Source organism: Scyliorhinus canicula, chromosome 7 (genome assembly GCF_902713615.1).
Source record: "Scyliorhinus canicula chromosome 7, sScyCan1.1, whole genome shotgun sequence".
Taxonomy (NCBI): Eukaryota; Metazoa; Chordata; class Chondrichthyes; order Carcharhiniformes; family Scyliorhinidae; genus Scyliorhinus; species Scyliorhinus canicula.
In genome coordinates this window covers 18,777,908-18,790,723 of record NC_052152.1, presented here as the reverse complement: position 1 = coordinate 18,790,723, position 12,816 = coordinate 18,777,908, and the positions used below count along the sequence as shown (strand labels likewise).

Here is a 12,816-nt window from a genome sequence, read left to right as displayed (position 1 = left end):
AGCTGACTTCGGCACCGGCCAATCTAAGTGAAGCACTGGCATTTTGGTATCTTTTCACGTCTGTTTTTTGTTAACATTTCCCCTTTTGTCCTTCTCCAGTTGGAGTCTCCATACCCACAAAAAGCTCCCAATTTCAGGCTTGAACATCCCAATTATCCCAGCATCCGCAACATTCTGGAAGGGGGGACATGTCCCTGATTTCCACGAACCTGTACATGAAAAGATGCCGACTATTATTGCACCAAAACAGGCGAGCCCTAATTCCAAGATCATGCCCCTTGTTCTGGAGTACACCACTGGAGGAAATTGGGTTTTCTACACATTACTTATCCAAAGCCTTTGCCATTATAATGGCCCCATAAATATACCCTCTAGACCCATAAACTTTTTTTTTTATAAATTTAGATTACCCAATTATTTTTTCCAATTAAGGGGCAATTTAGCGTGGCCAATCCACCTACTCTGCACATTTTTGGGTTGTGGGGGCGAAACCCACGCAGACACGGGGAGAATGTGCAAACTCCACACAGACAGTGACCCAGAGCCGGGATCGAACCTGGGACCTCAGCGCCGTGAGGCGGTTGTGCTAACCACTAGGCCACCGTGCTGCCCCTCTAGACCCATAAACAAACTTTAGCCATCCTGTCCCCGCAATTCATCCCCAGTTTAAATCCTTGGTCCAAATTGAGGTGACTCTACACTAAGTCCCATTATTCCTGGGGTTCAGTGCCTGAATGCAGATGGAGGACAAATATGTCCTATTAGTTTAACATGAGTTTTCACCATATGTTGGACGCTAAGGAACATTGACGAGGTGGGGTTGCATTTTATGGAAAAGTCAGCGGGCAGCAAACACACTGGAAAGAAGTCCGTCGTGCAGCCAATGACACACTGGGGGAGGGCCAGGACAGCTGAGATGGGACTCCCGTCCCCTCAGTGGGAGTACGTCCTGCCCTCAAGAAGTGCCAGTCATCCAATCGGATTGTAGTGGTTCCAGCAGCGCCAGGGCTAAGTAGTGGGCACAGCTGGAACTGCAAGTAGGGGCATGGAAAAAAAGCAATGGCTGCCAAAGAGTAACGCTAGGGCCTTCAGGGTGAGAGGGACCTGCCCATAGAGACAGACATAAGGGCAGCACGGTGGCCTAGTGGTTAGCACAACCGCCTCACGGCGCTGAGGTCCCAGGTTCGATCCCGGCTCTGGGTCACTGTCCGTGTGGAGTTTGCATGTTCTCCCCGTGTCTGCGTGGGTTTCGCCCCCACAACCCAAAAATGTGCAGAGTAGGTGGATTGGCCACGCTAAATTGCCCCTTAATTGGAAAAAATAATTGGCTAATCTAAATTTAAAAAAAAAGAGACAGACATAGATGGGACAAACAATTGAGACTGGAGAACTGGTGCCCTTTAATCTCGGAAGAAGATTTAATGGCGGAGAGGGAGGGGAACTTCCTCTAGAAGTCCACAACTTCCTTCCTTGAACCTGTGCAGAGTTCTGAAGATTTTTCCACTGGCTGCTAGGTCTACCTGAGAAATGCTTTGGATTGAAAACCCATGGCCTTGTTGTGAACAATGGCCATACACCCAGCTCCGTCGGAAAGGTCAGGAATGAGACCTCAGGCCTGAATTTACTGCGTCCTGCACTTCACAGCTAGTTTCCGCAGGGATATCAAACTCAAACCCCTGAAACAGGACTTGAATACTTCTAATTCCGAAACAAAGCTGGCATCCACTGAGCTGCATCTAACACCCTATCTCTGGGCAATAGCTCGGGAGGGAGTGAGACCCAGGCCAGGGGTTCCTTGATCCTAGCCTGCAGGAACAACAGTTACCTCGGCGATAGGCAGTGAACTGGTAGCTGCAGAATTCAGGCCTGGGTTCTAGGCTCAGCTCCATGGAGAAATTCTGGAGCGGGAAATGCGACCGCACTCATTTGGTTGGAAGGGCCAATGTGAGATTCCCAACCCTCCAGGATCAGCCTGGAGTGTCCTGGAAATTAAAAATGATCCCCAGGGCATGACTGAAAGTAACTTGGGAGACAAATCAGGGACGATTAAAGAAAATCTCAAGTTTCTATTTAATTGCTTCGAACAGTCCTGTTTGTTAGTTATAAATATATTGGAGATAGAACAAATGGCTATTGACTGACAGTCAAGGGTCATCCATCAGGAAATATTTGCCTAAATCATGAGCTTCGCAGGCGCGTGATCAGCGGGCCCGGAAGGCGATGCAAGAGGGTGGGGGCACCGAGACAGAGGCCAGGGTACGGGCAGGCGGGCACATCCTCAAGGCTGACAGCTGCTGCGGAGCTGCCCTGGAGCTACACTTCGATAAAAATGAGCCAAGCTCAAAGAAACTTGAAGCAGTGTGGGCAGCACGGTGGCACAAGTGGCTTCACAGCGCCAGGGTCCCTGTCTGTGCGGAGTCTGCACGTTCTCCCCGTATCTGCGTGGGTTTCCTCCAGGTGCTCCGATTTCCTCCCACAGTCCAAAGATGTGCAGGTTAGGTAGATTGGCCATGCTAAATTGCCCTCAGTGTCCAAAACTGTTAGGAGGTGTTTTTGGGTTACGGGGATAGGGTGGAAATGAGGGCTTAAGTGGGTCCGTGCAGACTCGATGGGCAGAATGGCCTCCTTCTGCACTGTATGTTCCAAGTTCAATGTTCTATATAAACATGGCCAATTGCGTCAATATTGCAAGTTCAACCACCTGACAGCAGACCAGACAGCACCTCATTCCTTAAATGTTTTCTTTTGTCCTATTTAACTCCGGGCATTTTAACGTGCCATGGATGGGGTTTGCAGTGAAAATGTAAAGGACGCCTTGCCAATTAGCCCTTCCACCAAACGCAAAAGTAGGCCATGTAAAATCGCAGTCCTTTCTCTCCATAATGGGCTTAATTTTTTTAAATAAATTTAGACTACCCAATTCATTTTTTCCAATTAAGGGGCAATTTAGCATGGCCAATCCACCTAACCCTGCACATTTTTAGGTTGTGGGGGCGAAACCCACCCAAACACGGGACGAACGTGCAAACTCCACATGGACAGTGACCCAGAGCTGGGATCGAACCTGGGACCTCAGTGCCATGAGGCCGCAGTGCTAACCCACTGCGCCACCGTGCTGCCCTCCGTAATGGGCTTAATTGTCAGCTGGCGCACAATTGGACTCGTGCGCGTGCACATGCCCGCCGCCCGCAATGTTGTGCACGAGCGCGACGACCTTGGGACGCACACCCGACATCGTCCGGTGCGATTCCACATGATTTGGGGTCGGGGGCACGCCCACACATTCACCATAAAATTCTGGCCAAAGAATCCATTGTCTTTCCAACTGATGGGGGAAGACATTTCATAACACAATGGGTGTTGTGCTGGATGATCAGTAGTGGGTGGGTGAGGGAGGGGTATTTTTAACAATGTGCCCAAGGTATGTGGCCGTCGCTGGCTGGGCCTGCATTAATTGTCCACCCCAAATTGCCCTTGAAACTGGGTGGCTCGCTCGGCCATTTCAGAGGGTGTTTAAGAATCAATCACGTTGCTGTGGCTCTGGAGTCACGTGTCGGCCAGACCAGGTAAGGACGGCAGATTTCCTTCCCTAAAGGACATTAGCGAACCAGATGGGGGGTTTTTTTACAATCATCGACAATGCTTTCACGGTCAGCATTAGACTTTGAATTCCAGACTTTTATTAAATTAGGATTTGGACGCGAGTTACCAGAGCATTACCCCTGGGTCTCTGAATTACTAGTCCAGTGACAACACCACCATGTCACTGCCTCACCATACATGGGAGGTAAGGGGCCACGATACCCCCTGGAGCTTAGTCAATCAGAATTAACAACCCTAGTTTAAAGGAGCTGGAGTAATAAAATATCTTCATGCCAAATGAGAGTGCCTTGCATCTTATCTACATTTTCTTTGAATATTTTTATTTGGCAACACCAACGATGTCTTTGTATTTACAGCAGAGACGGAGGACATTCGGCTGATACTAGGTAACTCAAAACAAAAATAGAAATTCACAAAAAAGAATTCTAGTGGCATAAAGAAAACAATGGCCGCAATTCTCCAGTAGCCGATGCCAAAATCGGGGCGTGCGATCGGGCAGAGAATCGATTCCGCTGCCAGAATTGTGGCAGGTGTCGGTGTGACGCCAAATCACGATGCTCCGTCACCTCGAAACTGGCGTCAATGAGATGCACGCCGCGCATACTTTAAACACCATTTGCATATCATTAGTGGGCCCACCCGCGATTCTCCATCTTTGATGGGCCGGGTTCCTGCTGGCGCGGTCCACGTGTACTCTCAAAAATCGTGAACCTGGCGTGGTGGCTGCTGAGAGAGAGAGAGAGAGGGCGTACGGACAGTGTCCAACACCGCCATACTTCACCGACAGTCGTGCCACTGGCCGGGGGGCTTCTGCCAGGGCTGGGGGGGCAGTAGTGGGGATTGGCCAAGAGATGGGCTGGGGGATTGGGGTGGACGGGTACGCAATTACCGCAGCCGGCAAGGCAGCCATGCGGCTATGCATGCCACTGACCAGGCTTTAAACCTGGTGCCCTGGGTCGTATATTGACTCCCCGCCCCCTCCGGGAATTCCCCTGGGTGCCCTCTGACCCCAGCAATCCCATCAGCTGTATGGGCGCTCCAGCACAACCTGTCCCATCGTTGTTCTTCAATAAGTGTGTGTGGGGGGAGTGTAATGTGTATTGTTATGGGCCAGGGTTTAGAGAACCCCAAAGTGTAGCATGGAGTTCACCTGTCCCACAACTTTTAATAGATTGTGGTATGGGGAGCACACGGCCCACTCTGCAGGTGTGGTACAGCAGAAATGGAAAAGTTTTTTTTAAGCGAAACAATGTTTATTCTGTGAACTCAAGTTAACCTTTTTAAAACATACAGTGGACATCTTAGCAACCATCAATTCAAATACAACACTAAGTGATCCTTAATAACTTCCCAAACAACATCCAGAAGACAGAAGAAACACCTTTTAGCAGAAGCACATTAGGTTTACATTCACTACTGAGAACATTTATGATCAAGAGATAGCCTTTTCATGGCAGAGAGGTCAACAGTACACCTGCTCTGCCTGGCTTCAGCTCCAACACATGATAGTATGTGTGGCTGTAGCTTGTCAGACCTGTGAGTGTCGATCACGGACCCGGCGAATCCCGCACCGTTTTTCATGGGAATCGATGGTGTTCCACGCGGTACCGGTGCTAGCCCCTCACCGGTAACAGAATCAGTGCAGTTGCACCGCCGAATCTCCTGTCGTAAAAGTCTACGGATTCACCATTGCCATCAACACTTAGTCGCAGAAACGGAGAATCCAGCCCCATATATAAGTATCTATTACAATCTCTTATTTTAGAATTAAACGTTGTGGTTTGCTGCTCGAATGAGTTAAGTTGGAGCCTTGTTCACTTATTAGTGATGATTGACCTCCACGCAACACCCTTTTCTCAATCAGTAAAGGCGCACATTGAAAGTGACATGGTTTAAGAATGGTTCCTAATTTATTGCTCTTCCGGTTTGACAAACATAGGCTGATGTTTGCTATTCCCCTTGATTTGTGTTATGACAGTTGCTACAGGCACTGTCCTCACCTCGCTGATGGATAGATATGTGAATGACAAATAAAAAGCAACGCATCAGTGGGTGGATTTTCTAATTTTGCACTCATGCTGCCAAATGCGTGCTTGACAAACATGAGCCCTGTGTTGACTTGTCCCGGATCACACTGACTAATTGCATCCAGTTTTGTTTTTACATGCAGGCTGGAGATTTCTTCAGAGTGGCTCCGACAGCACAGCCCTAACTTCACCAGAAGCACAGTGGAACACCCCCCCACCCTCCACCCCCGCCTACCCACTTACCTGCATCGATGGAGTTGCTGTTAATTGTAAGAAAGGAAACATTCACCAAGCATTCACTTGCACCATATTTCGGATGACACGACATTTCGCAACATTGCTCTTTCCGCACCACCAATATTTAAGGACAACCAAGATATTCTCCGAATTTACCTTCTCTGACCCTCATTGAAGGAAAATGAGGTGTTGTGCCTCAACCCAGCTCCCACACGTTGTGACTCCACACCTACAGAACTCGCCCCCTCGTTCTGCAATCATTTGTAAATTAGTAAACCACATCCCAAGAAGCAACAAAGACATACTGAAAACAGATAAGTTACACTCAACAAATAATGGTGTTTTAAATGTTATTAAGGTAAGAGGAACTTTGCTTTCCACTTCACCACTTGCCTGAGGGAAAACGCCGAGGGTGGAGGCTTGCAGAGAGCCTCCCAAGTCGCCTGCTGTCATTTTCTTCCCAGCACCTCACACTCGGGAGAGTTTCCACTGAGCCATCCGCCGATGGCTTTTTTTAATTATAAATTTAGAGTCCCCAATTATTTTTTTCTCCAATTAAGGAGCAATTTAGCGTGCCCAATCCGCCTAACCTGCACATCTTTGGGTTGTGGGGGTGAAACACACGCAGACACGGGGAGAACGTGCAAACTCCATACAGACAGTGACCCAGGGCCGGGATTCGAACCCGGGTCCTCAGCGCCACAGTCCTAGTGCTAACCACTGCCGCCCTCCGATGGCTTTTTTTTATTTGTTCATGGGACATGAGAGTCACATGCTAGGCCAGCATTTATTACCCATCCCTAATTGCCCTTGAGGGGGTAGTTAAAAGTTAATCAAGTTGCTGTGCGTCTGGAGTCCCATGTAGACCAGACCAGGTAATGGTGGTAATTTCCTTCATTAGTGAACCAGGTGGGTTTTTACGACAATGGACAATGGTTTCATGGTCACTGATGCACTAACAATTGCACACAAAGACTCGAACAGGTACAAGAGAGGCTTTATTACCGTGAGATGTTATCCTTCGACTACAGCTGATAGAATGGCAGCTCAGGAGAACTCATGAATATTTATACTGCTCCCTGTGGGCGGAGCTAGCCGGCAGGGGCTTACCGACAAACCTGTAATACAGGTACTGTCATCCATCCCCTAATACAGGCACACACATATACATACAGTGGTGGATCACCACATTCACCCCGTTAAGAATGAGTCCGGCGGGGGTGACGTGAAACTATATACATAATCCGTGATTTATTTACAGAGGGGAGGGGGGAAAAAATCAAGTGTCCATCTTGCAACCCGGTGCCCGTCATAGGTTGAGTCTGACCGGTGGTCTGACGGTTCGTTGAGAGCGACGCAGCAGTGGTGGCGACGTCTGCACAGGGGGTGTCGGCGTCGACGGCATCAGTGGTGGCGGTGTTGGTGCTGGCCAGTGGCTGGACGACTCCGGGAGCGTGCCAAAATCTTCCATGTCCTCTAGTGTGGGCAGGGGAACGAGGGATGGACCTGGTGGGGCTGATGCTGGGTGTGCCAGGGAAGGGGACGGTGGCGCGTGGTTGGGGAGGTGTGTGGGAGTGGGATCGGCATCCGAGGGAGCCAGGTCCCTGAGCGAGACTGTTTCCTGGCGGCCGTCGGGGAACTCCACATAGGCATACTGGGGGTTTGCGTGGAGTAGGCGTACCCTGTCCACCAGAGGGTCCGCCTTGTGGAGTCCGACATGCCTACGCAGTAGGACCGGCTCTGGAGCTGCGAGCCAAGTCGGGAGCGACACCCCAGATGTAGACTTCCTAGAGAAGGTAAAAACACGTTCATGGGGTTTGTTGTTAGTCACGGTGCACAACAGTGACCGAATGGAGTGGAGCGCGTCAGGGAGGACCTGCTGCCAGCGAGCGGCTGGGAGGGTCCTGGACCGTAGGGCCAGCTGGACGGCCCTCCAAACCGTCCCGTTCTCCCTCTCTACCTGCCCGTTTCCCCGGGGGTTGTAGCTGGTCGTCCTGCTGGAGGCAATACCCCTGCTGAGCAGGAACTGACGCAGCTCATCACTCATGAATGAGGATCCCCTGTCACTGTGGATGTAGTCGGGGAAACCGAACAGAGCGAATATGGAATCAAGGGCCTTGATGACGGTGGCAGACGTGATATCCGGGCATGGGATGGCGAAGGGGAACCTAGAGAATTAATCGACCACACTAAGGATGTAGGTGTTGCGGTCGGTGGAGGGGAGGGGCCTTTTGAAATCAACGCTGAGGCATTCAAAGGGGCGGGACGCTTTCACCAGGCGCGCGCGGTCTGGCCGGTAGAAGTGCGGCTTGCACTCCGCACAGACCTGGCAGTCTCTGGTGACTCTGTACTTCCTTGACGGAGTAGGGCAGATTGCGGGTTTTGACTAGGTGGTACAACCGAGTGACCCCCCCGGATGGCAAAGGCTATCGTGCAGGGCACGGAGCTGGTTCACTTGTGCACTGGCACATGTACCTCGGGAGAGGGCGTCTGGGGGCTTGTTGAGCTTGCCGGGGGCGATACAAGATCTCATAATTATAGGTGGAGAGCTTGATTCTCCACCGCAAGATTTTGTCATTTTTGATCTTGCACCGCTGCGTGTTGTTAAACATGAATGCTACTGACCGTTGGTCAGTGAGGAGAGTGAACCTCCTGCCGCCCAGGTAATGCCTCCAGTGCCACACCGCCTCAATGATAGCCTGGGCCTCCTTTTCAACAGACGACTGTCGAATTTCGGAGGCATGGAGTGTGCGGGAAAAGAATGCCACGGGTCTGCCTGCCTGGTTTAGAGTGGCGGCAAGGGCGACATCTGAAGCGTCGCTCTTTACTTGGAAGGGCAGTGTCTCTTCTACTGTGTGCATCCCGGTCTTGGCTATGTCTGCTCTAATACGGGTGAAGGCCTGTTGTGCCTCGGCCGTGAGGGGAAATTGCGTGGACTGGATCAGTGGGCGGGCCTTGTCCGCGTATTGTGGGACTCACTGGGCGTAGTAAGAAAAGAACCCCAGGCAGCGTTTGAGAGCCTTGGGGCAGTGGGAGAGGGGAAGCTCCATGAGGGGGCACATGCGGTCGGGCTCGGGCCCGAGTAGTCCGCTTTGGACTACGTAGCCGAGGATGGCCAAGCGGTCTGTGCTGAATACACACTTCTTATTTTAAGTGAGGTTGAGGAGAGATGCGGTGTGGAGAAATTTGGCAAGGTTGTCGTCATGGTCCTGCTGGTCGTGGCTGCAGATGGTGACATTGTCTAAGTACGGAAACGTGGCCTGCAGTCCGTACCGGTCAACCACACTGAGACCCCGTTAGTGACGCCGAAGGGAACCCCAAGAAATTGATAGAGTCGACCGTCCGCCTCGAAGGCAGTGTAGGGACGGTCCCGATTTACTGATGGGGAGCTGGTGGTAGGCGGATTTCAGGTCAATTGTTGAGAAGACCCGGTACTGTGCAATCTGATTGACCATATCAGATATGCGAGGGAGGGGTACATGTCAAGCTGCGTGTACCGGTTGATGGTCTGGCTGTAGTCCACGACCATCCTGTGTTTCTCCCCAGTTTTAACCACCACCACTTGGGCTCTCCAGGGACTGTTGCTGGCCTCGATAATACCCTCCCGAAGCAGCCGCTGGAACTCGGACCTGATGAAGGTCTTGTCCTGGGTGCTGTACCGTCTGCTCCTGGTGGCGACGGGCTTGCAATCTGCAGTCAGATTGGCAAAGAGGGAGGGAGGGTCAACCTTGGGGGTCGTGAGGCCGCAAACGGTGAGTGGGTGTAGGGGTCCGCCGAATTTGAGGGTGAGGCTCTGGAGGTTACATTGGAAATCCAGGCCCAGTAAAAGTGTCGCACAGAGGTTGGGGAGAACGTACAGGCGGAACCCGCTGAATTCAACGCCTTGTACGGTGAGTTTGACCAGACAGAAACCCCGGATCGGTACAGAGTGGGATCCGGAGGCCAGGGAGATCCGCTGGTTGGCGGGTTGGACCGCGAGGGAGCAGCGCCTTACCGTGTCAATATGGATGAAGCTATCGGTGCTCCCAGAGTCAAGTAGGTAGTAGGTCGCATGGCCGTTGATGAGCACCGTCGTTGAAGCGGTAGCCAGGTTGCGAGGACGGGATTGGTCGAGCGTCATGGAGGCGAGTAGCGGCCGATCGTCCGAAGAGCCCGACGAGTAGCGGCAGCGGCCTGGGTCCCGTAGTCCAGACCCGAGGGGAGGATAAAATGGCGGCGTCCGAAGTACCTGCGGGGAAGAAGATGGCGGCGCCCATGCAGCGCACGTTGTGGGGACGGGGCAAGATGGCGGCGACCATGGAGCACACGTTGCGGGGGCGGGGCAAGATGGCGGCTCCCACTGGTCGCACGTGGCCCCAGAAGCAGCAGACGGCGGGGCCCATTGCGCGATCGGCTGAGGAAAGGGGGAGAAGTCGGGCGCGATAGCGGCAACTGCGCGGGCCTGACACACCGCCGCAAAGTGGCCTTTCTTGCCACAAGATTTACAGGTCGCGGCGCGGGCCGGGCAGCTCTGGCGGGGGTGCTTCCGCTGGCCATAGAAGTAGCAGCGGGGACCCCCAGGGTGCGCGGTGTGGCGAGCAGCACAGGCATACTGTGCGGGAGCGGCCCCAGTCGGGAGGGTCGGTTGCGGGGTCCACGAGGGGTAGGATGGGTGGGCCGCGCGGCGGGCGGGGTAGGATTGTACGTCACGGGAAGCGACCATCATAGAGAGCGCTGAAGTCTTTGTCGCCGCTAGATCGAGCGCGGCCCCTTCCAGCAGTCCTTGCCGGATGGGGTCCGATGCAATACCCGTCACAAAGGCATCTCGCATGAGGAGATTGGAATGTTCCATGGCCGTGACGGCCTGACAGTCACAGTCCTGTACTAGAGGGATAAGGGCCCGCCAGAAGTCCTCAATCGACTCACCCGGTTGCTGGACACGAGTGGCGAGTACATGCCTCGCAAACAGAGTGTTCGTCGACTGGACGTAATTTTCTTTGAGAAGTTCCATGGCATGTGCGTAGTTCGGCGCGTCCTGTATCAGCGGGAACACGCTGGAGCTCAACCTTGAGTAAAGTAGTTGAATTTTCTGAGCTTCCGATGGTGTAGGGTCCGCTGAGGTGATGTAGGCCTCAAAGCAAGCCAGCCAGTGGTTAAAGTCTTTTCTGGCGTTCGGCGATTGCGGATCCAGCTGCAAGCGGTCGGGTTTAATTCTGATGTCCATGATGCGGAAAATCTCACGGCAATAAATTGCTGCGCTAACAATTGCACACAAAGACTCGAACCGGTACAAGAGAGGCTTTATTACCGTGAGATGTTATCCTTCGACTGCAGCTGGTAGAACGAGAACTCATGAATATTTATACTGCTCCCTGTGGGCGGAGCTAGCCGGCAGGGGCTTACCAACAAACCTATAATACAGGTACTGCTGTACATCCCCTAATACAGGTACACACATATATATACAGTGGTGGATCACCACAGTCACCAATGAGACTTTTAATTACAGATTTTTGTTGAATTCAAATTTTACCATCTGCACTGGCGGGATTTGAACCTCTACCTTTAAAACATTTAATGGCGCTACCTCCATCGCTCTGGGGAAAGAGAATTCGAAACACTAATGATCCTCAGAGAAAATAATTCTTCTCATCTCCATCTTAAATGGGAGATCCCTTACTTTTCATCACTGTTCCCCCTAATTCCAGTCTCCCCCAGAAGGGGAAACATCCTCTCAGCGTCCACTCTGTCAAGACTCCTCAGGATCTTATATGTTTCAATCAGATCACCCTTTCAATCTTGTAAACGCCAATGGTTACAGGCCCAGCCTGTCCAACCTATCCTCGGAAGATAACCACCTCTCCCCCACTTCCCAGTTATCATACGAATGAACCTGCTCTGAACTGTTTCTAACTCAGTTATATCCTTTCTTAAATAAAGATACCAAAACTGTACACAGTACTATGGATATGGTCTCACCAACCCCTTGCTACAACTGGAGCAAAACATCCCTACTTTTATATTTCATTCCCCTTGCAATAAGTGACAATGTTCTATTTGGCTTCCTAATCACTTATTGTTCCCGCACGCTAACGTTTTGTGATTCATGTACCAGGACACCCAGATCCCTCTGTACCTCACAACAACCTCTCTCCATTGAAATAATTTGCTGCTTTTATATTCTTCCTGCCAACGTAGAGAAGTTCACATTTTCCCAATATTATATTCCATCTGCCAATTTTTTTACCCACTCACTTAACCTAACTATGTCCCTTTGCTGACCCCCTATGTCCTCTTCACAACTTACTTTCCTACCTATCCTCATGTCATCAGCAAATTTAGCAACCATACATTTGGTCCCTTCTTCCAAATTATTGATATAAATTGTAAATAGTTAATGCCCCAGCATTCATCTCTGCGACACTCTACTCGTCACATCTTACCAACCCGAAAATTATTAATTTATGCCTGCTGTCTGTTTACTATTAGTCAACCAATCTCCTATCCATGCTAGTATTTTACCCCAGACACGGTGAGCTCTTAATTTGAGGAGTAACCTTTGATATGCCACCTTGTCAAATGTCTTGAGGAAATCCAAGTACAACACATCCACAAGTTCCCCTTTATACACGGTGCTTGTTTCTTCCTCAAAGAACTCCAATAGGTTGGTCAAACATGATTTCCCTTTCACAAACCGTGTTGATTCTGCCTGATTCGGTTGAGATTTTCGAAGTACCCCACTAGAACCTCCCCAATAAAAGGTTCCATCAGTTCCTTTATGACAGATGTTAAGCTAACTGGCCTGTAGTTTCCTGTTTTCTGACCCCCCCCCCCCCCCCCCCCCCCCCCAGCTTTCTGGAGTAGGGGAGTCACATTCTCTTCCATTCCAGAATCTAGAGGTTTTTCAAAAATTAAATTTAAGGGGCGAAATTCTCCCCTACCCGGCGGAGCGGGGGGTCCAGGCGTAGCG

The 12,816-nt window shown here is 51.2% G+C and overlaps 1 protein-coding gene across 4 annotated transcripts in view; it reads right to left on the bottom strand.

Moving 5' to 3' along the window:
* Positions 1–12,536, bottom strand: part of LOC119968762 (transmembrane protease serine 2-like) — a 94,343-nt gene extending 81,807 nt beyond the window's left edge. The window contains exon 1 of one of the 4 annotated variants that reach the window (XM_038801458.1): positions 12,404–12,536. The gene's annotated coding sequence lies outside the window, so the exon portion shown is untranslated. The remainder of the gene's footprint in view (positions 1–12,403) is intronic. The other 3 variants (XM_038801457.1, XM_038801454.1, XM_038801455.1) reach the window with 3 other exon arrangements.
* Between the last annotated feature and the right edge of the window lie 280 nt (positions 12,537–12,816).